Below are 27230 nucleotides of genomic sequence, written 5' to 3' on the forward strand. Positions count from 1 at the left end.
TTTTCTTCAAGTATTATTAAAGCGTTTTTGTTGTACCTATTAAAGATTCTTGTCTCTAAGTTAATTTCATTATGCTAATAAGCTATCATCGTTACAGAACCTAAGCTTTGATCCATGTTAATTGTCGTGATCTTCAAAGACAAAGTCACCACTTACTTTAAATGAATTTTACATCTTTTTAAAGAATCACACGGAAATTAGGGGAAGTAATTAATTTTTTATTATGTGTCTCAATATTTTTAAGGGAGGAAGTCAATGGTATTGGCTAGAATTCATTTTAACATTTAACTAGGGAAAACAGCATGAGGCAAAAAAACGTTCAGATGCAAAAGATTAAAGAAAATTTGAAACTGGGACCTAATTTGTCTTGATAAACTTTGGTGTTTAATATGCTTCTTTTGTTCTCAGTGTGAAACTGCAGGGTTTTGATTTGTAAAAACTTTTTGAAGAATTAATTCTTTCTAATTTTTATTCCTTTCTTTTCTTTCCTTGTACTAGGAGACAGTGGAGTTGACCTTCAAACCATAACACTTTTAAATATCTGTGAATATACAAGGTTAAATCTATTAGTGGTCTGAGATTAGCTGTTCTGCACTTGCAAAGTGTGTACCTTCTGCAGCAAATTTTATCTCCTGGTGAATGATAACGAGCTTACATCCACCCTGCAAGTTTTCAACAAATAATGGGATATGTGTTGTAAGTGATCTATTCCTCTTTCCTTTAAGTGTTGGTTATTTTAACCCTTTGATGTTGCACAAAGCTCAGTTCTGAGCCTGTGGGACATTTTTCTTGTTGAGATCAGGACCTAAATGTTTGCTTTGTCGTCACTGCTGGGATTGAAAATTGGCAGTTCTGCTTTAGCTTTTTTCAGACCTATTTTGCAAAAAAAGTGGAAAAAAGAATATAAAGGAAATATGTGTAAGAAGAGGAAAGTAACAAAAGTGGAAAGGTTGTGCTGTGTTTTCCTGACAGGATTCACTATTTAAAGCCCTGCTCTCTGTCCTATTTGCACAGTACAAGCATCCTGCTGCACTAGAAGTGAGAAGTTAAAAGGCAGCAGACAAAAGTAATTTAAGGATGGTAGCAGCAACTGAAAGAACAGCCAGATTTACACTCTTCCTCCTCCCTGGTTAGCAGCACACAAGTGTTGAAAATGCAAGAAACCCTCAAGTTAGAGCTGAACCTCAGATTTCTGCGGCAGACAGGTGGTGAGCTCAGCGCCAGGATTTTCCAACATTAATGCTGAACTCATTTAGGCTAACACCAGGCTTGAGTGACCCTCATCTGGATTTAACCTCTGCCCTATCAATCCAGACATACTTTCAGATCTCAACATCAGTTTTGCATTTTTTTTTTTTTTTTTTTTTTTTTTTAGCATAGCTGACTTTAATCATTAAGCAGCTTTCATAACTGGAGCATATACATGCGCTGCTCAGTGCTCTTTGGTTTGTAATCTCAGGTTCTGCCCAAATAATCCCCAACATCTGAGTGAATTGAGCTGAAGTTCAAAATTCTTTGATTGAGAGTGCAGTGATGATTTGGCTCTGCTGCTTTTCTCGTTTTGTAGCAGGAGCTTTAGTGTGCTAAAAGGACAGATGTGTTGTTCATCATCATTAGTAGTAGTATTAAGGTTGGGCTCATTGGTCTTGGAGGTCTTTTCCAAACTAAATGATTTTGTGATTCTGTTACTTTAATATTTGGGCATTTGTTCCAATGAAGAATTTTTTATGAAGCAAGTTTTCTTTGTTTATTTTATTTTTTATTTTGGTTTCTAGATGTCAATTTTAATTAAGTTCAGATATAAAATACTTATAATTCTTCTGTTTTGGTGTCCTTTTGAAACACCTCAGGTTATAGTGGGTATAAGGCATGGCATGAAGGCATAACCCACCCTGCTGTACAGAGAACCCAGATTTTCCTCACCAGTTTAATAAGTAAATTAATAAGTAAAGGAAGGTAGTGGCTCCCAAGCTATCCTCCCCTTGCCTGAGCAACTGAAAGGTGCAATTCTGCCTATCACATATTTTCTTAATAAACATAACAGCCCATAAATGTTTATGTAAATACACAGTTTAAAAGGACTCATCCCAGCAGCACTGTGCTTGTCAAGTGAGTCATTTTTTCACCTGGCAGGATGATGTTGTAAGGCTCAGTTGTCTTAACTAATCCTGGCTAAAAAGCAAAATTCTGTTTTGTAAGAAAATTCCTGGCCAGCTCTAATCTTAACCTCTTGCATGTCTGTAGCTTCTAAATCGATGTCACAGTTGTAATAGCTTTGAAAACCCATATGTTTGTAAACTAAATAAACCTTGATATTCAAAGGAGATGAAGACAAGAATTACATCTCTTGGCAGTGGTGCTCTGAGCTCCGTTTCAGCTCGTGTTGGCTCCTCATTTTTATGCCCGTGCACCACGCCAAATCTGCCTTATCTATGCAAACATATTAACACTGGCTGTTTGCTAAGGCTGTGATGCATCAGCCTCTTATCTGCAGTTCTGACCCCAATGTTACATAATGACTCGGGATCGGTATTTCTTGATAGTTCACTGGGACCGCCTTCGCTTTCTCAACTCCTCACTCTCCTACCCACTGACTAAATCAGCTCCTGGCTGCTCTCTGCCAGCTAAGGCACACAGGCTGCCAAATAGCTTCCTGCTCAAAGATCTCTGCATCCTCTCCGTGCCACGGGCCGTCACCCTGCAGCTCCAGTGTTGTTTTCCCCAGGTAATTCTCCCCATTTTATTGAACTTGCATGGTTTGGCTTTAGGGATGTGACCCCAGATCCTCCCAAAGCTGCCCCAAACTGCTCATCTTTTTTTTCTGTCATTAGACAGGTTTTAGTATCTTCTTACAACAAATGGGTGTTCTAGTAAAGAGTGAAAAAATTCTGCACTAAACATAATAAAAATGCCACCCTAAATACCATATATGAATACTGATAAGTGTTCCTAATACTGCCTACTAAGACTATTAATGCCAAAAGAAGAAAATAAATATTTGTCATCAGTTCTATCTGGCCAAAAGTCTTCCTTTAGGAATAGAATAACATATTCCTTTGCAGTATATAATTGCTTTAATTATCTTTTGGCCTATCCACAAAAGCTTGGTTCCATCTCTCTCCCCACAGCGTCCGAAAGAACATGCAAATTCTGTTCATTCCAACTCTCAAAATAATAATAACAATAAAAAAAAAAGCGCCTGAAAAGAACCTCCTTTAGCTATTTAGGAAAGACCCAGAAAACTTTCTTAGGCATGGCTGTGGTGTATGCCAAGAACTTTCTTATTTGTGGAAGATGTCCCCAAGCCCTTTGCTATTGTTCCGAGGTCCTGCCCTTGCCTAGTCTGGCTTCTCAGCATTCCTACAACAGCTCTGCTCATCCCCCATCCCATCTCCAGTGCAGCCTGCAAACATGGGAAACTGAGTCAAGCCCTTTAAACCTTCCAGACTCAGTGAGGAAGCCAAAAGCATGAAATGTAGGAGTCTTTAGGGTTTCTCTCCTCTTAATGAGGAGTTTGCGAGATCCAAGAGCTTCTATCACTTCTCACGGCTGTAAATGTCTGGTTAATAACCTCCAAGAAAACTCAGGAAAGCCAAAGGGTGGAGGGCTTTGGGAAGCTGGCTCTCCCAAACTTTCTGTTTCCAGCCCACCCTTTGTCTGATATCACTGAAAAGAGCCCCAGAACTCTGGACATGATGGGCAATGGGCCTGTGTGGCATTTAGGGTTGGTCTGTACTGCAAAATGTTCATACTGCAACTTCTCAATTCTTTCCCCTTTTTCCTCCCTGGCTATTAAAATTTCCACTTTTAATGCAAAGCAGAGCTGGAGTTCTGTGACCACCCTATGAGTGCAACAATCTGCAACTCAGTTATAGGAAATCATTCCCTTTAAACGAGACGCTGAGGATGTGATCCAAAACAGGATTTCCAGTATTCCATCACCTAGATGACAGCTGGATTGACCTGCCTATATTATGCTCAAAAGTAAAATGGAAAATGATCCAATTTTCCAGTGTGTTAGTGAGAAAATATAAGTGAAAGGAAATCAAAGAGCAGCCTCTGATGCTCAGTGGAGGTGGCCTTTATGTTGGACAGATTTGTGCGTAATTCCAGCACCTGGAGCTTAGAATTTTTCATCTTGAAAACTTTGATTGGTGACTGGGTGTTACTCCCTTTTTTATCTCTCAGAGAAGTTAATGGTGCTCTGAGAGAAGCCCTCTGATTTCCCTGTTTTCCAGAGCAGTTGATTATGAAAACGAAGCTTGACTCGAGACTTGCTGTGGGAATGGTATTCAAGCACTGGTTAAGTGCCAGAATGTGTTGGGAAGGAAGAGTTTCCAGAAAAATATCACCCTGATTAAAACCTGATTTGACTGAGTTTTCTCTATGCAAAGGGTTACCAGAATAGTAAGACAACGTTGTTAGTCAGAGTTTCCTTCCCTTACTTGATCATTACCAGTGATGGTTTTATTGCTGCTTTTTGAATGATTATTGTAACAACAGCTCATCCACGGGCTGCTTAGGTACTGCTTGCCTCACTCCTCACATGATATGTTAAATGTCTTGTTGATGCCTGTCCTTGTTTGGCAATTTTTCCACAATGCCCTTTTATTCTTTATAATATGTTTAATTGGATATATGAGGAAAAGATGGGAAGAAAGCCATAATACCAATGGGATTTTTGCTCCCTACATTATACTCTTCATGAAGCCACCCTAGTGACTATTAACAGAAAGCAGCCCGTCAAAGGACAAAATGAAATCAGCAGACAGCAGAAGACAATAAAAAATGCTATTTTGATAATTACAGGGATTATACATTTTTATTTCTTTTTTAAGGCCATTTGTGAAGTTCATACATTCGGTTCTTTTCAAAAGATAATAAATACTGTGGGCAGACCATATTTGATAGTGGTTGAGTAAGATCTTTAAAAATGGCCATGGCCGTGCTAACACTCTGTAAATATTGACTGAACAAACACCCACCACGGGATTTCTGTGAAACATGACTTCTGTTTTGTTCTCTCTTAGCCATGGATGTGGTTAAAACACCCTACTGTATTCTGAGAGTGCTGTCCTGCTCTTGGTAGGAGATCACAAGATGTTGGGGTTAACTGTCAGACGCTTTGCTCTTCTAAAGACCTTTGCCTTTTAACTAAATGCTTGCTTATCTTTCTAATTTAACATAGTCCCACATTCTTTTTGTAGTAATTTTGGACTATCTGATAACATATAATGGAAAACATGTTTATGTCTTCCACTAGTTTTTGTTGCATATTTCAAATGCTTAGAACAACAATTTTCAGAAGCTTTCATTAAGGTTAATTTAAAAACTACATTAAATACAAACAGATTTTCTCACAAACAAAATGCAATGTGTACTTAACAGACTTCTGTATGTTATATTTGATAAACTACCTCATATAAATGCAAATTCTGACTTTCTGCCAGAACAAGGTGGTACAGAAAATATTTCTATTAAACAAATAATGCTGGGAGAGCAAACTTCAAGTTACGGTATGTTACACTGAGAAAGAAGATTTTTTTTTTTCCCACTGAGGTCAGATATATATTTATTTTATTTGCTCTGAGTACTTTGCTGTTTCTACACTAAAGATGATGTAGCACAGCTCTGTATAAAAGGCAGGTACATGTATGCATAGGATAAATATTTTTAGCCCATTTCTTTGTTATTGTTATAGATGGGTATTGCTGGTTCCTTTTGCTTTACAGAACAGTGGTATGGAAGGATGTCATGCTCTGAGCTGAACACCAGGACTGAGCCAGAAGGGTTGGGAAGAGGAGGAGCAACCCTCAAACCTGGAATTGTGAGTCATGATCTGAACAGATCAGATCTGAGCAGAGGTATGATCTGAACACAGAGCTCCATGCGCGATCTCATCGCGCTGCCGCTGGATAACGCTCACTTGGTAAAGGAGCGTGAAAAACAAAGCTGCCAGAGGCCACTAAAGAGCATATGATGGGAACAAACTGAGTCACCAGCAGTGGGGCTGACATTGTTGGTGGAAACTGGGACACCCGCGTGAGCCATTGTTCGCTGCACCTCGTCTGGTTTATGTAGCTGGCTGAGTTGAAAGCTGGATCGGCGCTAACCTTGGGCTTGGAGGGGGATCGGTGCCATGTGGTTTCAATTGTCCATGGATGCTTTCAGCTCCTGCTGCCAGTAACGAGCTGTCCTCCAGGTCCTCCCACAGCCGTGGTGTTGTACCAGCTCACCCTGATGGGTCTGTGGTGAGCGCTGCTTCCTGATGTGGTCCCTTTCAGGGGGAGCTGCTCTGCTGTCTGCTTGGAGAGAGGGTTTATTCGCTCTTCCCTCTGTCCCAGGAGCAGCAGCTGCTGAGAAGTTTTCTCTGAATACATTTTGCTGTGCAAAAGGGCTTTCTTTACTTTTTAAACTAGTTCCTTTCCTGACTTGGTCCGATGCTGCCCTTGGTGCAGTTGTGGGAATATCTGAGGCTGTGAGTTGTTCTCTTGTGCTCTTTTCATTTGGAGGTTGTGCTGGTCTCACCACCTATTTCCTGGCACACACAGCTCTTGTCTGGGAGCGTTTTTTGTGGCCATGGGGGTGATAAGACCTGTAAAAATAGTGAGAGATCAACCACCACCAAATTACAGCCATGCCTGAGGCAAACTGCAACAGCTTTGTGACAGTGTCACCATGCTATCTTTGTGACAGAGATGGAGATAATGAGAATTAATTAATCAGTCTTTGATTAGAAAAAAAGAGGAGGGGGAAATCCTTGTGCTGTGATTCCACTACAGAAATGCATGAAACTGGTGAGGTTTTTGTTTGATATTACTTCTCAAATGTAGGGCAGGCTTTTGTAATGCAGAGCTGAGGGTTTCATGGCTGCTGGCTTGGTTACCCATCACTGATGGACCATAGGGGCTAGAGATCCTCACTTTATAGAAAAACACATGCTCAAAACTAACACCACGAGACTAGGGAGATGTTTTTACTCTCACAGTGCAAAAAAATCTCTCTTATTTAAAGATCTTGCAAGTCCCAGGTACAATCCTGTTGGCTGGAGTCAACCCTGCCTTCTTTACAGTCCCGGGGGTGAAATTTTGTCTTGTACTCTTTAGACTGATGGCTAAACCTTAGAAATTGATCTCTTATGATAAAACATGAACTACATGGTGCCAGTGTCTGACTGGAATTACAATTATCTAAGTAGATTCATTTGTATCCCTTTCATAGCAGCTTTTCTCTGGGCACAAGATTTTTCTGTGGGGCAGGGGAAGAACTAAATTAATCTTATAAAGAGGAAGGGGTTTACACTGAAATCGATAGTTACAGAATTAACTGGGTAAATGACTTTTTCTTAATTCTTTCTCTTCTCAGAAGATGAAGTTTTGATGGGTACACAAATCCAATGGCTGCCAAAAAGCTGATATCACATGAAATATTTCATCTCAGCTGCGCTGAGCAAGTCGAGACTTTGGTATTAGTGAAAACTGAGAGTTTAAAAAATGTCAGTGTTGAAGCAGGGAAAAATGCCCTATTCTGGTTATTAACTATGAGTAACTCATGAAGTTATGTTTTCAAAAAATGTTGTCACTTCAGAAAGAGCTATGTGGCTCTCCTGGGCAGTTTTAAAGATAAGCCATATATGCAGTTTTAAGCTTGAATTCAGGTAATTCACAGTTTGTTTGTATTATTTCAAAGAAGCAAAGCAATGGATTGCACAAGCATAAACAATAGGTGTGTCACTGTTGAAATTTTTGAAGCAGTATATAATTTGGTTTGGTCTGCAAAGCCCAGAGCCCATTTCCAAGCCAAGTTCATTTCCTTTGTGTACCTTCAGTGCCCACTGCTCTCAGATTCTCACTTTCAGCCAGGTAGAAACAATTTTATAATTTTTTTCTCATCACCAAGTCTTTAGCTTAACTTCAGCTGTTCTTCAGCTGCATTCAGGGGATGCAGCCCCAAAGATGCTGCAGGTTTCCCAGCCCAGCCATAGCACTTTTTTGTAATGACAGTGGTAAAACCTTCTCACATGCAGTTCCCAGAAATGAATTGTACCAAGAGCATCTATAAAAGCTGCAGCATCCCTGTAAAGAGCACATAATGTCATCATTTTTCAGTGGGTATCTTCTCTAAAGGCAAATAATCACATTTCCCATTAATGGTTGGACTGAAGCTTTTCCCTTCATTCTGATTCCAGCAAAGGTTAGGGACAGAACATTTAACATGCACATGGGGATGCTACAGGGTGACTCATGTGGCTTCCCACTGCAAATGGTGAAGGCAATATAGTATCTAGGAATTTTTTTTCCCCTCTCTATCCTGGGGACTATTCTCATTTTTACTTTTCCCCTTCACTCATTACTCTAGATATTTTTACAAGGGCATACAGTGACAGGACAAGGAGGAAGAGTTTTAAACTAAAAGAGTGGAGATTTAGGTTTGATGTTGGGAGGAATTTTTTTTGCTCAAAGGTTTGTGAGGCCCTGGCACAGGGTGCCCAGAGCAGCTGTGGCTGCCCCTGGATCCCTGGAAATGCCCAAGGCCAGGTTGGATGGGGCTTGGAGCAACCTGGGGTAGTAGAAGGTGTCCCTGCCCATGACAAGGGGATGGAATGAGATGAGCTTTGACATCTCTTCCACCTCAAACCGTTGAAGGCTTCTTCTGTGATTCTATGAAATTTAGTTCATCTTCTGAAGATATTTTGTCTCCTACCAGCTTGTCAGACCCCTCTCTGCTGGGCCCAAACCACGGTAGTACAAGCTCCTGGTTACTTTAAGTTCAGTGAATAATTTATACCAAAACCAGTGACAGCACTGCAGTGTCCTTTGTCTAGGTGCTATTAACCACCTTGATTCAGAGATACCACGGATGAATGCTGCTTTGATGAGGAAAGGAAATATTTCAGCAGCAAACCTTTCAACCACATGCTCTCAGTTTAATTTTGCCGAAGTCTATCTAACCTGTGGACCCACAGAGTTACAGAAACTTTAATTATAAATACACATATGTTAATGCCAGCTATCAGCCTGCTCCAGGACCATCACGTTTAACTGCATATACCGTGTGCTAAACCACTGTAGGACAGATGTTCTGCTCAGGGGAATCCAGATGTGGCATCAACACCTGGCTTGTCATTGGCTCCCATGGTTGGTTCTTGGATTAACATCTGAGACACCCATGACGTACCTATTCCTCATTCTGAATATGCCTTTTGCATCTGGAAACTCCCTCCTGGATTTATTTTACTTGTCCACATAGGAATGTCAAACCCTGGCATCTAAATCCCAGGTCAGTGTTAAAAATTTGAATTCCAAGCTGTCCCTTTATGCTGTCTACTTGAAAATACCCCATCACTGTTGCAAACTTTTTTCTTATCCAAGAAGCAATCAGAATCAGAGTCCTGAAAACTCCAGATTTTGTGTTGGATGTTTCTCTCTAATTTGTCATTGGCCTCTAATTTGTCTAATTTGTCATTGGCCTCAATTAGCAGCCAGCTCCTGTGTCAGATGCAGCTTGTATCCATCTAGGAATTGTATGGGAGAACCTTCACTGACTTGATGACCAGGGGCCAAGTTTAGTTCTCTTTATGCTGCATGTTAGTAACTCACAAAGTTGGGACCACTGGGAACATTTAAATGCATTTAGTTATTTCCAGGCTCATTATTTCACTGTAAAGCTTTGCTTTTAATACATTCTGTCCTGTCCAGTAAATTCACTTGTGTACAAGTTGTGATCTAAAACTAAAGCTTTAATTTACTGATTTTTTTTTCTGTTAAAAAATATGATTCTTCTTTTCATTGCCCTGTGCTTAAAAAATTCCTTGTGTGTACTCCTTGCTACGATTCAGGGTATTTATGAATGGTTCTACATAAAAGGAATGAAAATAACTAATTATAATAATACCACTAAAAGCCATGGCTGGCTAGAAAGTGGAAATCCCTGCCCATTACATATTTTCTGGTCTTAGAAAATAAATTAATCCAACTCTTGGATGAAAATTGAAAACCACAACATTTTTCATATGAAAGGATTTCCAAAAATATAATATTTTTAGAAATTCACAATTTAAGTTGTTGATAAAACTGAAATTGATTTGAAAAATTCAACCAGTTAAAAAGAAATCTGTATTTTAGTGACACGGAGGGAAAACTCTTCACGCCAAATACTGTTTTTCTTTTCATGGAGAGGACATTTTCTATTAGAAAAGCAATTTTGACAGAAAAGTCCTGCTATGGTCTACTAATTAGAGCATCTGGTGCACCCAGCTGGCCCAAGGTAGGAGCAGCTATGAGTATGGAGCAACATTTGCCCAACCAGTTCTTTCAGCTCCTAGGGACAAGAGCCATCAGAGACTCCAAGAAAGAATTCCAAACGTCCTTGCCATGAGCCAGGCCTTGCTCTGGTCCAGTCTGTGACAAAAAGGAGGACTGGGACATCCCCATGGATGAGGAAAGGTTTTCCTGTTAGCATCCAGCAGCGAGACACCACAGTGTTTGTCATCAGGATTCAGCGAGAGGTGAGACCAAGAGCTGTTTAATACCAGAAACACAGAGACCAACCCTGACCCTGTCGTGTCCTGAGCCCTCTGGAGAAGGCCAGCCAGTGGCAGTGAGGCACAAATACCCACATCCCTTCCAGACATCCTGGTTTCTGCCTTGAGCCTCTAGAAACAAATGTCAGAGAGAAATTTCTACTGGAAAAAAAAAATTATTTTATTTTATTTTATTTTATTTTAATTGCAATTATAGAATAGTAGAATGGTTTGGGTTCAAAGAGGCCTTAAAGATTGTCTCATTACAAACCCTGCCATGGGATCATAGATACCTTCCACTACTCCAGTTTACTCCAAGCCCTGTCCAACCTCGCCTTGGACACTTCCAGGGATGGCATAGCCACAGTTTCTCTGGGGACTTTGTGCCTGGGCCTCCCCACCATCACAGGGAAGAATTCTTCCCTAATATCCAGTCTAAACCCGCTCTCTGTCAGTTTGAAGCCGTTTCCCCTTGTTCTGTCCCTCCAAACCCTTGTAAATTGTCTCCCCCCATCTTTTTTGCAGGCTGCCTTCAGGTACTGGAAGGCCACAATTAGATCACCCCAAAGCCTTCCATGTTTGGGGGAAGGCTTTTTCCCCATTCTGATGGGAAAAAATTTGATTTTATCACTCTTGGTAAACTTTGTCACTTTGGCTTTTTTTTTTTTTTTTTTTTTTTTTTTTTTTTTTTTTTTTTTTTTTGTAAATGTTAAAAATTTGTGGAGCCATACTTAAAAAAAAAAAAAAAAGTTAACAGGATGGGATCAGCAGGAGTCCTGTGAGCACTGGGTCATTCTCACAGATCATAATCCCATTTGAGGCTGCTGTTTTCTTCCATCCCTCATCCCCATGCTCTTGTGGGCCAGCTGTGGGCCAGTTCACACTGCAGGTCCCTTTGTCAGCCTTCTCCCAAAGCTCATTATTGCCAGATTATATCCATTCATATTTGGGTTAATTACAAATCCCGCTTCCTTTAACCCCATTGGTTTATCCATAGACAGAAACTGCACCTCACCCTTTGATTTATCAGGCTGAGCTTGCCCAGCTCCTTTAATCTCCCCTGACAACACCTACAGGCTCTCCCCTGCTCACCTACAAGTCCCTCTTTGCAGATGTTCTCATCAGAATTAATCTGAACTGATACCAGGTTAACCTCACACATGCTACCTTCCAGAAACCCATATGGCAACGCGGCTCATTTTGTATTTACTTCCACATCCAGAAATTTTTTTTTCCCCTTCTTTCTGTTCTCATGCCCAGTCTTAAACACCATTTTTCCACCTGGTGGGCTTGAACTTGAGACAATCTTTTTCCCAAACACACATCTGTAAATCCTCATAGGAAATGCCCCATGGTGCATTTCAATTTACTCAATTTCTCTAAATTTCACACAGTTTCTAGTCCAAGAACAAATTTGTCATAATGAATTAATCTGTTATAGAGGCAGACAAATACATATGAGAAAATGCACATCTATATACAAAGAGAAATAAAATAAATATAAAAATATGTCTTTACATATATCTATTTTCAAGAAGGGAAGGCTTATAGAAGATATATCAAAAATATGAATTAATTTTAGATGTCATCATATTTCTGGGTCAGATTTTGGACATAATACTATCAGAGTGCAGGGAGAATTTGTGGATTCAACTTTTAATGGTACCTAAATGGGAAAAAGGTGCAAAACAGGAGATGGGATTAATGATTCTTGGAATGTGACCCTATCCACTGAAATGAAGACATTGTTCTGAGTCACACTTGTTTAGTCAAGACTTGCTGCAGTCCTGCAATAATGAGTTTTCACAAAGCCACTTTTTGCATAGTTAAGCAAATACACTGTTAATTTGAGAAAATGATAGTCAAAGCTCAATAAACATTGATAGGTACAGCGTGTTATTTAGTCACATAAACTCTTTTTAACAAACTACTTTGAATCAACAGATAAAAATAATTCAAAATTAACTTGCTAGACTCAGCCCCTAAGTGCACGCACAGTTTCCATGGAAGTCAGCATGTTGCAGGGCAGAATTTAGTCTGTGTATTTAATTCATCTTAATCACTATTATTAATTCATAACTACTGTTTCCAGAAATGTATTCAGTTAGTTTTACATTAGTCAAAATCAATTGTATGTGATTTATTTTGATCATTCAAGATTACAGTTTTGATGTATTTGCTCACATCCTCTATGTCAAGCCAGGGAAAGTGGGAATGTTTTGCTAAGGAAGAGTCACCTTCCATCACCAATTTAGGGTTTATTTCCCTTTACTGGGAGTTCACATATTCTGTGGAACAATCCTGGTTCTGGTAGGATTTTACAGTGGGATGATGCAGTGGATAATGAAACATCCTTGAGGTGTTCAGCTAGACCCAGGTGGTGGCTCCAGGCTGGTGGCCCCAGGATCTCTGTTTGTAACTAGACTCAGATATGGGAGAATTGGCCAAAATCTGGCTCAGCACCATCAAACATGGTTCAAAATTGGCTGGATCTTACTTCATCCAGAGCAGCAGCTTTCTGGAGACTGATTTCAAATTAAGGGTTTAGCTTCTTCTGGACGCCCACCAACTTCTGTGCTGCAAGGAACATGATATCCTTGTGCAGACTCAGGGTTTTGGGCAGGCCTGTGATGCTTCAGATATGGAAATTCACTTGGGACAAGTGTTTGGTGCCTCCTGTGATTTCAGAGTGAGCAAAGTGTGTCAAGTGCCTCTCTAAGAAGGGACAGTTTTGGACACATAAGGGTATAGAACAGTTAGAGTTGGAAGAGACCTTAAAAAAATCCAGCTCATGGCCAGAGAACCTTTCACTAGAATTTATACAGCCTGCAGGAACAGTGACTATGACATATCTTACTTTTACAGGTGTCTTTGCTGGAGATTCTCATGGGAATAACTTAAAGAATCAGACTCTCAGTTTACAAATGTAAGTAGTGCCTTCAGGTTGAAGGAGGGTTTTGTTTGGCTGTTTTTCTTTATCATTACACTGAGTCCCTCTCAGGCTGTGTCTCCACTTTGGACTCCCTTGTTGCCAGCTGGAAACTGGCACTGAGGAGTAACCCTGGATGTTGAAGTCCATTCAACTCCAACCCATGATTACACATCTTCTGAAGACTCTCATTACCTTTCCCACATATCTTTGTCTTTTCTCCCAGTCTTCCCAGTCAAGGATTACTGTTTTGCAAAACAAAGAAGCACTCCTATTTTTGTCTTTTTAACGGCATCTCCAGCCACAATTCTTTCTGGTAGAGGGAACGATCCTGGTGCTTAAACCTGGGATCCACTTGAGAGGAACCTCCCTGGCTTTGCATGGCTCAGGGCTGTTGTACAGTGAGCTCGACGAAGCTGAATTCGTAAAGCTTTGGTGGAATTAAAACAGCATGCTCCGTACCAAGATGCCTTCACTTCCTGTGCCTTAATGCTAAATCCTATAGTATTGTGGATCTTAAAGATGATTGAGTTATTTTTAAACCACTGGATGTCTTCCAGTCACTCTATTTCACACTGGATTAATTATGTAAGAATACTGACTTGTTCGTCACTAATGTTACAACTTTTATAAACAACATGCTGTTTAAATTCAAGCTTGGCAACTCTTGCCTGAATCCCCTCAAATTTATGGCACCACACCCATAGCATAATAAAATCTTTAGTGGTCCTTTGTCTTTTAGCTTGCCTTCTATTTTTTCTCAAGGGTGTTTTACGCTGGAAGATGCATACAAAAGTTGTCCAGATGTTATTTGTATCAGAGCAGAGATTTCAGTCCAGCTATCTGTGGTTGCAAATGTTTATTTTAATGGGTTATTGTGCAATCCTCGCTGCGCGGACCTCAGCGGCCTTATATGTACGTTCTCAGCCATGCCAGCACATTGCTTTTGGAGATTTTTTTATTTTAGTCCAATCGCAGTGGAAATGGTCACTGGGGAGAGCAAAAAATGTAACACCTGTAGGAGCCCTGCAGGGCGGTGTTTTGGCCGAGCTGGGTGCGAAGCTGGTGGGCGTTGGGTGGGAGCAAGGGCTGAGACAAAGAGCTCAGCCTGGACACCACGGGCTGGATGTGCTGGGAGTTTATTTTACCCTGGCTGTTGCAACAAACAGAAGGGTGGGTTTATCAAACATTTTTGGGAGCCTCGTAAAAGGCTAAGCGATGTTTCCTTGATGCCGGAGTGAATTGTTTATCTCGTAACTAAAACCACGCCGTGTGCGCGCCAGTTAGGGCCGCGGATTTCAGCTCATTAAGATAAATTTAAGAGGAGAGTTTCGCTGTGTACTGTAAGGACTGGGAACTGTGGCAGGATGGAAATATCTGCAGAGCTCGGAGACTTCTGTGGGGCCTGTGAGCTGAGCTAGGCAGTGCACGGTGCTGAGGGCTCATCTGCAGGCTCTGCTTTACCTGTGTGGGTCCTGAAGAGACCCAGGTCTCTCGTGGCAAAGAGTTTAAAGCTAAATTTGCATGCTAAAAGTGCCCAGCCTTGCATTTCCAAGAAATGTGAGCGAGCAAGATGATGGCAATTAATGACAATGACACTCATTTGCACATGCAAAGAATCAAGACCATTTAACCTTTAAGAGAAAACAGCCATTATATTTTGATGTTGTTTTATGTATTAACAGTCACATATTATTTTGATGTGCTTAATTAATATAAATAAGCTTAAGCCATTATACTGTCATTTAAACCCACATAATTTCCTTTTTGTAGGAATTTGTGTGTAATTTACACTGTTGCATTCAGCTCCCAATGTTCCAAGATCATGCTTCAAATAATTAGATTTCAAAAATACAATTGGAATTGTTCTTTGTCTTTTGATTTTTCTGCAGTAAACACATTTTGAACTTCTCAATAATAAGGACCAGGGGCTTGTTTTTAAAAGCCAAAGTCGATGTTTTGAAGCATCATATTATTCCTGGAGCATGGGCTTTGGTTAAATGGTCTGGTGAAATGGGTACCATCAGCAACGCAGACCTTGTTTGTAGTTCTGCCCATCCTCGCTTGTTTACAACACTGTTCAATTACAGAGGGCTTTACCACTAGAAAATTAGCCCAAATAACTATCTTACCCTCAAACTGAAGGTATCATGTCCTAGTGAGTGGCATCAATCCTGTCAGGGAGATGACTTAATTTGGAGCTACTGGAAGCAGATAATAGATGGCCCTTTATAAATATGGGTCTGGGAATGGCATTAAATATTTGTGTTCGTGAGATTGTAGAGTTGGGAGGATATGGGATGTGGCCTTTCTGATGAGACCTCACTTTCCCTGTGCATGATGCATCCCCTCACTTGTGCCAGTCCCCAGAACAAAAGGGCCAAATATTTAATCTCGGAGCTCCTCCATGCCAGGGAAATCCTGGGTGTGATAAATGGCAAATCCTGCAGAGATTGTGGCAATTCACATCCATGAGATCCAGCTGTCCTTGGGCAGCAGGGTGGGAGCTGCAGGTCCCTGTGTTCCTGTGGTCACTCCACCTGTGGGTCATGGTGGTTGAAACCCTGCAGCAATGCCTGGGAAAAAACAAATCCCCGTCTCAGGTCTTGGCAGGTGGCTCGGAAATCAATTGCTTTTCATTTATGTTCTGTAGAAAGTAAATGCATTTGTAAATTTGAAAGCAGCTGCTGACGCTCAGCAGTAAACCAAACCGATTTTGTTTCACAAAACCTTTGCTGTTTGGACTTAGCTGGTGGAGCTGCACATGAATCCAGCACTGCTCTTCGCATTGCAGGGAAGATTTTGTCTAGCTGCCTCTGTGACATATGGTAATGCTTAGTGTGTGCTGTATGGCCTGGAGCCATACCACTGCAGCCTGTATGCTGCTCAGATCTCCCAGGCTAAGGGAATCTGGATGAGACAGCGTTTGAATGCAAGGGACCTCCTAGAAAAAGTCAGAGTGCAGCATTTTCTGCCGGTACGAGGACAGGATGTTCCTCCCTCAGGGCTGAGGCAATTCCCCACACGGGGCTAAGGTGGCTGTACTCTCCCAGCCGTAGCTTTTTGGACTCGGATTATGAGAGACCACTAATGCGCCGTGAAAGATCTCACAGCTCTCAGCCATGGGAAAACAGCAAACAATCCCACTTCCCAAGGTAACCCAGAGGAAGTGGTGGCGTGCAGGAAAGCACTGCGAGACCTTTTCTCATCTTGTTCCTGGGGGGAGGACGTTCCCATCACCACCTTCCCTTCCAGGGTGCAGCTAAGCCTGCTGAACAATCACTGCTTGTTTCTCGCACAGATTGCTCCCAGGCTCCCTGGGATGCAGAAGGAATTCCAGAGGCACCCTCAGCACAGCCCAGTGGGCACAGAAACCCACCCGTGTCAGGGTGAGAAAGGAGGGAAGCAGCATGGCTCGCAGGGAGGCTTCGCAGCCTCTTCTTGGCGATGTTATTAATTCATTCTGGGACGTTGGGAGACTCGTTTAACCTCTCTTTGTCTCAGATTCAAACCTCTACAAGCAGTTATTATAACATTTGGCTGCATTATGGCATTGTTGAAAGGCTTAATTAAATTAAGTGTTCTGAGATCTTTGAATGAAAGGTGCTATCCAAGTGAAAGCCTGTTGATGATGATGACTCCAAATTATGAGGCCAAGTCCTTCACAAGTTTTACTCAGTCCTTGGTTAGGCAAAGTTATTTTTAAACACTGTATTTGATGTAGCATTAAAATTGTTTGGGGAGTGCCATGTGTAAAGACACGACATCTGACCCACAGTGTGAGGGATTTGTCACTGGAGGGTTTTAATGGCAGCAACCAACCACACATCATCCACATGCAGGAAATCCTGCTGGTCACAAGCAGTTTTTAATTGTTTGTTTGGTTTGGTTTGGTTTTTATAAATTTATTTGAAGACCTTTATTGGGAAGAATGGCCAGGACTCTCAGTTATTTCAGGAGAAATGCTGTCTCAGGTGGGAAATTAAAAAGAGCTGCACGATCAAAGTTCGTAGGCGTCTCAGCCAAAAGATGCATTAGCAGATGTCTTCTTTCTTCCAACCTGTCAGTGCCTCTCTAGAAAGAAAACAAAGTTTGTTGGGGCTTTCACTAGGTGGTATCGTACCGACAGCAAGAAGGCAAAATTGCAAATATCTTTTTTTAATTTTGATTCTTTTGCAACCTATGCAAAACTTCCTCTGCTTTGGCAGGAGTAGTCCTAAAACTCCTGCCTTTTCTTCCTACCAAACTTCTCCTTACCTGTTTCTTCAGTTCATCTTTGCCTCTACCAGAATCCCTGACACTCTTATCCTCAGCACTTTCTCCTTTAGCATCTTTTCCTCTTAATTTGAAAGACACAGTTTTCCTGACTGCTTTTATCAGGAAGCTTTTTTCCCCAATATTACCCTGTAACCACAAAAGTCTGCTGCCCCTCTCCCTCCTGCCATCCTGAGCAAGTTATCCACCTTTCTTAGCCTTCCCCACCAGTTTGTCTCCTTTTCCAGTTTCCCTCTATTGTACAAAACCCACCTTAGCAAATTCACCAGAAACACAAGAGTGAATCATAGAACTGCTCATGGAGTTCAAGATTTTATGAGGATATTTTAAATGGGCTAATTGTTTTGCTGGGTACCACAGGCACAGGACAGGACCACATCTAAAGTCTGGGCTCCTTAAAGGTCTGCTTTACAGCCTATTATATAATGTGTGATCCTTTCAATAGACGGGAAGGATGGTATTTTGGTTAAAGCCTCCAGGAGATCAGGATTCAGCTTCTAGCTCTGCACACTTCCTGTGTGGTTTTGGGAAAGACACTTTGTGCCATAATTCCCCATCTGCAAACTAAAGATGATATTACATCCTGTTTCTCACCTTCTCCCTGCAAGCTCTGTAAAGCTGCAGAGCCTGTAAGCACTGAAGAGCAAATAATGTCACTTTTAAATGCAACACTCTCCACAACAGCATTTCAGTCTCAGCTGAAGACTAATGACTATTGTGGTGTTACTAATAAATAATAATTGTAATCATACATAAGACTTTCAGCCTTACTTATACTTAAAGTTGATTCTCCCAGACTTTCTGCAAGTTTACTTTGGAACCAGTCTGAGCAAAGAATAAGCATATCAAACTGTGCTAAATAAGGTGGATTTCTTTTCTGATATACTTTCTCTGTATTTGCTGAAGGACAATGAACAGTAGACTTAAGACCATCAAACTCAGTTCACCTTTGTAATATTTAAACTAATTAGGCCCAGAGATGAAAAACACATTGCTCAGATTTCAGATAATCTTAAACAAAACACTTCATGCTGATTTTATTCTGCTTCTATCTGTGCAAAGATTAAACAAAACCCACAGTTGGTTTCATCTGCCAGGCTCTAAAAAAAAAATCATGTCACAGAAAGAGAAAGGGGGGAAAATAAATCCAAGGCAAGGTTTGCAGTGCTCTGAGCTTGCTCATCCTTAGTTTATCTTCTGCAAATGAGCATGTATAAAACAGTCCACCTACTGTTCTAGTTGCTACGATATAATGCAGTTCCACTGAATGATCCTGTTAACCTAACCTTCAATTTGCTGGGATTTGAACTCTGAATTACAGCTTACTAACATAGTTTAACAGCTGGTACAAGGGCTTCTTTTGAATTTTTAATCACATGAATTAAAGATTGCTGGAGATGCTTTTCAGACCTCCACTAGCACTGATCCAATGTACAGAAAGACAAGTATAGGTAGCCCCATGAGGATTAAGAGCACAAAGGTACTATGGCTTGTGAAGCTATGCTGCACTCTTTGCTTGCCAAATTAGGAATACTGGTGCAAATTATTCATGTGAAGATAAATTCACATTATGGCTCCAAATGGATTTAAAACCCCCTTTCTAACTCACATTTTTATACACAGTGTGCATCGCTGGAGCACAGGTTTTGAAGATAAAGCTTAGTTTAGCAAAATGTTTCTTCTGTTCCGTGTACAAAGGCAACACAGACACTCACACACAAAGCAAGAGAGAGAGAAAGAAATATATATAGAGTGATTGCAACTGATATCTGGAACGCAGTGAAAACAAACATGACCGTCTGTGGATGTTTCAGGGTGGATGTAATCATTTGTTGCCGTCGTACAGCGTGCGGAATGCGCGTGTTTAGATTCTGCACTCTTTGTGTCTCCCGTTATTTATTCCAATAAGATCTTTCTTATTGAGGATATTTCTCAGGGAAAGGAGAAAAAAAAAAAAAGAAAAAGGAAAGGGATTAAAAAATAGACAAAAATGTAGTTCAACTGGAAGCTTCTCTACCCTGACACGCCAGCTGATGAGTGCTGTGAGAACTTGGGAAAACAAACCCTGCCTCTGAAGTTCACTACCCCTGCAAGCCTGGAGATCAGCAGAATAGAGTGGATGGAGTTGTTTAAACAAAGTGAGTAGGGGGAGGAAAAAAAAAACCTTAAAAAAAATCAACTAAAAAAAAAAATTAGGGCAGCAGGAACAAGAAAGCATGTTGCTTCTTAATTATGCTGTGTTCTCCCTCTAATGGATTGGCCTCCCCACACGCTCTAAGTAAAGCAACTGGCATGTGGCATCCTCTGCAGAGAGAGGAGCAGTGGCAAGTGTACAGCTGTTCGTGCTGACACACAGGTGTTGGATTTTTGGATCTGTTAGCTAGACAGATTTTTAAGGGTGTACGGGGGAATCATCTGCAGTTGTTGCACAGAAAGTGAGTTGTCCAAGAATACCGGAGTTAATTATTATGTAAATCCCGCTCCACAGCCGAGGCTGGGGCTGGGGTTGGAGCTGTGTTCCCCCCACGCCCTGCCAGCTCTGGGTCACTGTCTGATTTCCCTGTTCATGGAGTGCTGTGGCGGGCTGGCAGTGATAGCTGCGGCAGCAGAGGCAGCAGGGTCAGGCGGGGATGAGCAGCCAGGGTGATCCCTGCCTCTCTCAACTGGCATGGGAAGATGGAGGTGGCCCTGCCAAATCACTGAAAAGGTGATGCTGAAGCTTCAGGGATGCTTTTCCCAGTCCTCAGGGAAAGCCTGAAGAGCAGCAGGTGGGGAGAGAGTTCAGGCAGACCTTTAGCAGTTTATTGTCCTTTTATCAGCAGGACTTGCTCTGGCACTGAGAGCTCGTGCTGCACTGACAGTCCTGAGCACCACAGTGGCTTTGGGCAGAGTGCAGCTGGGGAAGAATGCATCTGAGTGGAAAAAAGGAATATCTTCTCCTACCAAACTCCCCCTATGGATAGGCAGTGATTTCTCCTTTCTCCTTTGCAAGGGTCTTCACCAAAGGGTGCCTTGGTTTCCTCAAATAGTATATTATTTGATTTCATGAAATTGATGTTATTTCAACACAGAGAAGGGTGCCATGTTTTCTGTAAATCACTAATATGTATAAAACTTTATATTTTTGATGTTCTTTATATTTTTAATGAGCTGTCAAGTGAAGCAGAGGTGTCAAGAGTGACTGGAGGGATGTGACTGAGGAAGGCCAGGTTGGAAAGGGCTTTGAGCAACCTGGCCTAGTGGAAGGTATCTCTGTCCATGGGGAGGGGGCTTGGGAAGATTTGGACTTTAAGTTCACTTTCAACTCAAACCATTCTATGATCTCAAGGTAAAAGGTTTGGATCAGCTGCAGTTTATGGGACAATTTCTCCTCCCTGTTTTTTCAGAGCTCCTGGGGTGGATCAGAGGGCTGCTTATGGGTTTGTTCTCAACCTGCATGCAACAGCTCAAAAGGATAAATGCTAAAAAAACTTCTTATTTTGCCAATTTTGGACACAATTTCATCCTGATAGAAATTTAATTTTTTTTTGTTTTCTATGCTCTGGGACCCCTGTGTTGGCAGCCCTGCCAGGCGTGTGCGATTCTCTGCCTCCTGCTCTGACCTGTCCAGGCTGCATCACTCTGGTGGTGGCTGAGCATCGCTCCCAGGGGCAGCGCCAGGGGAGCAGCAGGAGCAGCACGGGCAGCGTTAACGCTCTCCTGTAATTCAGATTTGAGTGATGAAACCCAAGAATGCAGAGCAGCTGGGAGCAGGTCTCAGAGTGCTGATAGTGGGCAAGCTGGGGAGTATCACATTTCCACCGAGGGAATAGCCTTTTTTTAATTTTTTTTCCTTTCCCTTAGGGTTAAGTCTTTTGTTTTGTTTGTGTATTCTGCTCTTAGTTTTGCTCTTTTCCCCGAAGTTCACAATGGGAAATAAATCAAACTCATCTCTTTTTCTTGCAGTTTCCCAGGGAGGAGGAGAGGAGCAACACCTCATCCCACCCTCCTGTGACTCCCAGCCTCTCTCTTCAATCTCCCTCTCGCTCCTGGCCTGGCCTCTCAGCACAGCTCCAGAGCTCTGGATATTACCATCTGTTATGAGTAGAAAAAGCTGCCATTTCTTTTTAAAAGGTTGCAGAGTGTACAGGTTGGACCAGTTGCTGCCAGGGTGGAGTTCTAACTGTTTACTATTGTAATCACTGGTCATTTTTGTAAACTACCTGTCGTTAATGGTTAAGAACCACCATCCAGGTGGATGACCCTTCTCGAACAGTGAAAGGAGGGGACATCGGAGAGCATGCAAATGACCTTGGAGAAAGCATGCCACAGGAAAGCCACCCCACCAAACTTACAAAAAGATCCCAAAAACAACGAGCCAACACAGAATTAAGAGATTAAAGTGATGTCTGGACATGAGGAACAAAATCCAGAGCCTGCAGAGATGCTGAGACACTTTTTTTGCCCCTCGGCCCAGCCAAGGAGGATGTCGGCTAGAGGCAGGACCCCGGGAGTCAGACCAAAAAAGTAGAACAAGAGAATTTCCCGATGCTCTCATGAGGATGGAACCCCCAGTTCTGCCTACAGACCAGTGGACAAAGCTGCACTCTTCATCCTCCTCCTCTGAGTCATTCCTGAGAGCAGTGGTGGCGTGAGTGCGGACCCATCGGTTCTCCCCACCCAAGATGATCACTTTTAATAAAGGCACTAAAAAGGAGCAAGGTCTCCTGCCCGTGTTTATTTCACCATCCATCACAGCAGCTCCGGTTCCAGCGCTTGCTAAACGCCTGAATTTCCCGCTGGCTCCATGAACAGCTTCCAGCTTGTGGTACATTGCACAGGCACCGGGTGAATGGGGCTGAGCAATGTTCCTGTTTGGCTGCGAGCGCCGCGTTCACCTGAGCTGGCTGGCAGGATGAATGGCTCACCACAGCTCTGCTGCTAACCCCCTTTGTGAACTAGCAGTGAGCCATGTACCTTATTACAAAGGCCGACAGCTCCCTGGAAACTTAAATCCACTCTTTTCCCCCGTTCCCGACCATAGGGAGCTGTAAAAGAAAAGGACTTGGTTGGTAGGCATGTAATATAACAAAAAGCCCTCTGTTGTGGCAAGATCCAGACTCCCCAGTAACAATGGGGATTATGCTCTCGCATCGAAAATGCAGTTGCTAGTTTTAACTGCAGTACCTTATTACAGATTCCTACAGAGCACATTTATGTCAGGGGCTTGGATGTTTAACTGAAGTTGAGCCTGGTAGCAAAGAGAGCTCGGCAACCTCTGGTTTGGGTTGGTTTTTTTCTCTCTTTTTTTTTAATATGGAAGGGGAAGATGCAGCTCAATTTGCTGCTGTGGTGCTACCTTTCCTCAAACCACTTCTCAGGGAGCTTTAAATAGCCTGACACTGGCACCGGGCAGGAGCTGGCAGAAAAAATGGATTTTTTCATCTGATGGCTCGCCAGGGTTGTTTTCAAGGAGGAGAAGTAGAAGAAGAAGAAGGGGAAAGAAAAAACCCAAAAAACCCCCTTTTGCATGCCAGTCATTCATTGCCTGCCAGTTCCCATGGTTCTCCTACGGATGGTAGCCACAGAACTATTCAAAGAACAGTAAACACTGAGGAAAGTGAAAAGAAACTCATGAAGCAGAGAACAGAGAAGGAAAAAGAGTTGGGTATGGGATGCAGGGCAGTAAGAGTCACCTAGGGATTACTTTAGGGCATATCATGAATGCTTCACTCCGTGCCAGTAGGAGCTGGACCAGCACATTTTAGGGAGGATCCACCTCACTTCTGCAGGATGGGGAAACCAGCTGATGTCACAGCAGGTGGGGCAGAGGGGAGGCAGTGACTCTGCTCTGGGGTGTCCAGTATGGAAAAGAAGGTGTTTACAATGTCATTTAGCTGCTCTTGGGAAGAGTGTGTACAGTTCTCTGCATGGACTGCAGATCTATGTGCCATCACTCTCTTTTCTGTTTTTTCATCCTCTGGAGTTGAGTAAATATTTGTGGGTTTTTATTTTTTTATTTTAATTTTCTTCTTAATATTAATTAATATTTGTTTCACAAGTCAGAGAAGGAAATGAAAAGAGAGGAGATGAAGTGTGACATCCCATCCCTGGAAGTGTCAAAGGCCAGTTTGGATGGGGCTTGGAGCAACCTGGGATAATGGAAGGTGTCCCTGCCCATGGCAGGGGGTTGGAATGTGATGAACTTTAAGGTTCCTTATAATCCAAATCAGTCCATGATTCTAAGTCTTGCAATATTCTTGACATGAACTCATTTTTCTTTCCTCCAGGGCAGGGGAGCTGTAGATGGAGATCTCCATAACGAGACCACTGGTGCAAGGGACATCTGCCTTGCCTTCTCTGTGTGTGTCATATTTAACCCCCTGGGAGGAGAGGTGATGTACCAGAGAAAACAGAATTACCTCATTCACAGCAAAACTTTCTTAGAGAGACAGAGTTTATCACTATGGATTTTTCTGATACAGTTAAGCACAGGAAAGATGCTGAGATGGATCAAAACCTTCTTTCCCTGGGAGTGGTACAATATGGTTTCCATACTGGTTTTCCTCTAATACTTTCATTATCAAAAATATCCTTCCTTTGACAAGCTGTTTGAAACCCTACGGATTTATTTGTTGTTTACATTATGAGTTGCACAAATCAAACCATACAGGATTGGACCAGAGGATAGCTTTCCATAGACTCAGATTAATAGATAATGGGAAGTTTCACTGGCCTGGAACAGTTCTGAGATTCATCTCTTGGGCTTCTTGTGCCTCAGGTTGGTACCTAACACAGACTCCTGGTCCTGTGACTTTTGCAATTCCAGTTACTCTTCCTCGTGCCATGTGAAGGTCTCCCCTGCATTCCTGTGTGGGACAGGTTTGTCCCCTTCTTTTGTGCTCTTGTGTGAAATAAAAACTCGAGAGTTAATTATGTTATAAAATTATGTATTGCTTACAATAGATAATTACAATACATAATTTTTGGGGAAAAAACCCCAACACAAAACCCACCAAAAAGCTCCAAAATCAACCCGTTTTAGAAGGAAGAGGAAGCTGCACTTGGAGAAGAGAGCCTAAGGAGAGCAATAAGAGCTTTTAGGTGTCTTGAAGACTGACTCTTGTGAAGATAAGAGGAACTACAACTCACAGCAACATTTCTATTTCCCCACAGCCACGGGAAGTGTTTGTACTTGAGCAGAGCAGCTTTACAAGCAACAGGTGAAAGGTAGTGATGAGCACCTGCCCAAATCTGAGTGCCAGCAGACTCTGAGGGTTCTGGTGAGACTCTCAGAGCTGTGTAACCACAAAGGGTTTGCTCAGCCCATGCCCTGTGTTTGTGTAAGAGCAGAGGGTCCCAGGGAGATGCCGATTGTCTCAGCAGCTCCCAGGCCCCCCTCTCACACAGCTGCAGCCCTGACTCCTCTCTGTTCCCAGGCTCTCCTCGCCAGTGAGAGTGCAGCAGGCACCTGGTGTGCTGAATGATCCCCCAGCAGCAGGCTCAGAGATCATTAACTCTTCCATCACCACGCCAGGGTGTTGTGCAGAGCACATGCCTGGCAGTGGGACAGGAGCCCGCAGGAACACCTGGGCTTTATTGAAGTGGGGCACTCGAGGAGCAGATCCAATGTACAGGGCAGCCTGCTTCAGAGCAGAGCAAAGGGGGAAGGGAAAGGCAGCCTGAAGTGTGTGTGGGTCTTCTCAAAACACCTGCAAGTGATATTGGAGAGGACAGATGTGAGAGGGAGATGTGAAAGGGTGAAAGTGGCTTGATCCCCACCTCAGCTGTAGGAAGGCAGGGAGCAGCATCAGGGGAGTGTTTGAGGGAGGTCAGGTCGAGCAGCAGGAGGCTGAGAGCTGCCTTTGAATCTATAAAAGCAGAGGTTAATGTCAGCCTGGCTGCTCCTCAGTGCTGCACAGCAAATGCTGGGATGGGGAGCAATTGTCCCAGGAGAGCAGGAACTCCTTTCGCTGTCCAAAACATGGCTGGACATCAGGAAGCATTTCTGCACTGAAAAGGTCATTAAGCATTGGAAGGGGCTGCCCAGGGAGCTGGTGGAGCCCCTGGAGGGGTTCCAGGAACCTCAGCGCTCTGGATTAGTTGTCAGGGTGGTGTTTGGTCAAAGGTTGAACTTGATGATCTTGGAGTTCTTTCCCAACTTAAACAATTCTGCGATTCTTTGATCCCTGTAAGCGTTTCCTCCATCACAATTTTTCCACTGGTTTGAGAGGCTCCTGCCCTTCTGTGCCCTCATTTCAAGAAGGATATAGCTTTGTGCCACTAAAAGAGCTACACAAGGGAAAGGAGAGTTGACAATGACTCTCTTTAGGATGTTCCTCTGACTCTTTATGCTCTAGGAAATGAAGGAGTGGGAGGAACACACTTGATGCAAGCATGCCTACCTGTGACCCCACACTTGTGCAGCAGGTCCCTGTGGAGCTTCCTTCGTGCCCCTGACAATTTACAGTGGAATTGGCAGCTGGAAATGCAGCTGGAAAAAGTCTGCTACGTTGCAAAGTAAAGTAAGTTCTGCATATGTCTAAGGGATGGGTCTGGGGTCTGCGACGGTGCACTAAAAAAAAAACCCAACAAAAAAGTTCTACGTGCTGTGAAAACAGACATCTGGTCATCCGGGACCAAAATCTGACTTTGTTCTTGAGCTGATGAATAATTAAAAAGGCCAAACTGATATTCAAGTAGCAAAGTGTGGGTGTAGACCTCTCACTTCCCAATGCGCCTAAAGTGTGGGTAAGACGTTGTTCTGGATGACCAGTGCAATTCCAGGGGCACAAAGTGCTGGGAGAAAGACAGGAAATCTGTTTAAATACACCCCAGAAATGATGAGCTGCAGGAAGGGTATTTAAAGCTTAAGAGAGTGTGGCAGAGTGTCTGCTGCTGTTATCCCCTTCCTTCTTTGGTCCCAGCTCTCTGCCATGTTAAAGCGAGCAGGAGAGGTGGCCCTGTCAAGCTTTCAAAAGGCAGAATACTGAAAAGGTCAGAGTAGTAAACTATGACAGAGCATGTAAGTCATTATCATTCTAATATTGCCTCTGTAGTGAGAACGAGAGCAGAGAAAATTATTGTGAAATACATTGTAAAACTTGGGAAAACGTAGTTCTGTTGCTGCCTAATTCTTTAATGACAAGTAGATTCTATGTGTGTCTTTATAAACGTGCTCTGTAGCTTGAAGGAGGCTGAAAGAAGAAGATTTGTGGCAATTTCCATGGTAACTATTCATTTTTCCCCCCCAACCATAAGGAAAACTCACATTGCTGCAAGGTTGGGAGAAACTGAAGCAAACTAAAGAGCTTGGGGATTTTGTTTGATTTTTTGTTTGTTTGTTTTGTCTGTTGTTTGTTTTTATTTAAGATCTGTCACAACTTTGGCATTAATTCCTGACATTGGAGTAAAACAAAATGAGGGTGAGGTATTTTTACTATATCTAGGTCCATGTAACTCATAAAAGTCCCATGCTGTATAATTTTATTGCTGATGATACCTGGACTAGTTGCTAGAGATACT

Source organism: Ammospiza caudacuta, chromosome 8, assembly GCF_027887145.1.
Source record: "Ammospiza caudacuta isolate bAmmCau1 chromosome 8, bAmmCau1.pri, whole genome shotgun sequence".
NCBI classification, from domain to species: Eukaryota; Metazoa; Chordata; class Aves; order Passeriformes; family Passerellidae; genus Ammospiza; species Ammospiza caudacuta.